This window comes from Cynara cardunculus (genome assembly GCF_001531365.2).
Source record: "Cynara cardunculus var. scolymus isolate 2C chromosome LG 17, CcrdV1, whole genome shotgun sequence".
Taxonomy (NCBI): Eukaryota; Viridiplantae; Streptophyta; class Magnoliopsida; order Asterales; family Asteraceae; genus Cynara; species Cynara cardunculus.
The window spans coordinates 2,533,319-2,535,618 of NC_037544.1; positions in this window are offsets into that span (position 1 = coordinate 2,533,319).

A 2,300-nucleotide genomic window follows, 5' to 3' on the forward strand; every position below is an offset into this window, starting at 1 on the left:
AGGTTGTTTAGATAGGTTTCTCTCAACTTATCTTTCCGCAAACAATCTTGTAAAATCTGTATTGATCTTCTTTATCAATATATATTTTAAATTTGAAAAGTGTGTTTGCATTCATCCCCCCCCCCCCTTCTACAAACTGTTTATTATTCTTGTAGACCCTTTTGGGACCAACAGAAACCAATCTTGATGCACAAGATATTGATACAAGAACCGAACGATCCAAATTGGATGTTGAAATTTTCAATCCGATCCGATTCAAAGTCGGTTCTAATTGGATCAACCGCTTCCAATTAGATCGGTTGATTCTCTGCACAACCCTATTGAAAACTATATCAAAATATTAGATGGATCCCATGGATACCCAATAGTAAAATCCAATGGATGAAACCGAACCAATCATTTCATCCATTGGATTCGATTGAATCAGATAAAATGTCTAATGTTAATTAAATTGGATGACAAGATCCAACATCTATTGATCAGATCGGATCCACATAAATACATCAGATTTCAACCGATGAACACCTTTATTTTCCGTTTCAAATTAATCTTTGTTGTTAATAATTGAAATTTAAAATAATAAAAATACAGTATTTCGTGTAATAATAAAAGTACAAGTTTATGATTTATTAATTAATATATGATTAAAAATAAAAAATTACGTATTATTTATAATATAAGTGAGATCAATTATGGTTCCATATTTGCATTAATCATTTTGAGCACTATCTTACAATTATTGTAACAACATTTCGATAATATTAATTTTATTAAAATTATGTAACTTAATTCAAAATTTTATTAATAATCAAATATCTTAAATGATTTTTAATAATTAATAAACGTATGCATCACGGTCGTTTTTCAGGATGTGTTTGGTGTGCAAAGAAACTGAATGAGATAATATCATGTTGACGATGTAAACGAGGTATTGTAAAACGTTTTAGGATTCTAATTTCACATATGTAGTTCAGTAATTTACCATGTCATGTTTTTTTTGTTCCACCTATTTTTGTGGGGGGAAAATTAGATCTGTTTGGTTGATTTTCCATTAAATCTTGTATGAATAAAGTCGTATGGGTAGATTAATATGTTTGTATGGATTAGAAATGTCTTTGTTTAGCAAAGTTTTTTCATTGAAAGAAACGTGGTTTTTCATTGGGAGCGTCAAACCACTTTCTATATTATTAAGCCACTATCAAACAGTCATGTATATTTGATCGAATCAGTTGTGAGTACCATTATTCCCAGTCCAATTCCTCATATCCCAATCTTAGGGAGTGTTTCGTTCGCATAATGGTTTATGAAGAAATGAAATATGTCAAAGGAACTGGAATATGAAAGAAATTGGAATGAAATGTTATTAGGTTTGACCAAGTGTTTGGTTGACATGAATGAAATGGAATATGTCTAATGAATTGGAATCTATCTATTTGGTTTGCAACAAAATTGAAATGGAATGATAAAAAAAAAAGACAAAAATACCCTTTTTTGTGCCACCTATGTGGGTTGTAGAAGCAGATCCAAGAACATATGAACCTCAAATGATAAAGAAACCCCTAAATAAAAACTTGAATAAAAAACCAATTCTAACTCGGATATGTGGGTTGTAGAAGCAAATTCAAAAACCTTACAAGGGGAGATCGATCAAACCACATGGAAGAAGCACAATGACGAAGATCTGTTTCTACTTCTGCACAAGGACAAATATATGCCTTTGCACAGGGATGGAGTTCGAACCACAAGATGAAAATCCTACTATTTCGACGGGAAGAAAAAGAACGACATGTGACTGCTTCTGCTTCGTTTTCAAACGACAGGAGAAAAGGAACAACGACTGGCGACCATACCTACTTCTACTTTGATTTCAATTTACATGAAGAAAATGAACAAAGAAATATGATTCGATTTCAGAGGATCGATTTCTCCCCCAATATCTCAGAGGGTTTTAATTTCATGGTTCGATTTTAGATCGTCAGTCTTCTACTTTGACTTTCCATCATCGGACTCCCCCCCCCCCCCAACAGGCCAACCTGATTCTCCTTCTATTTCATTGCCTTTACTACCGCTTTTTGTTCTTGATTTATTTAATGTTCCCTCATTTAAGGATTTCATCATTTCATCGGACTTTCTATCGTCGATCTCCACAACAAGCAAAAATCGAACTAAAATCGGAACAAAAATTGTATGCAGAAATCAAAGTAAGTAGAAATCAGAAGCAAGAATCGTAACTGTCTTCGATCGATTGGAAGCAGTCGAAAGAATGGAACCAGTTGTCATGAGTGTATTTTTGTCATTTA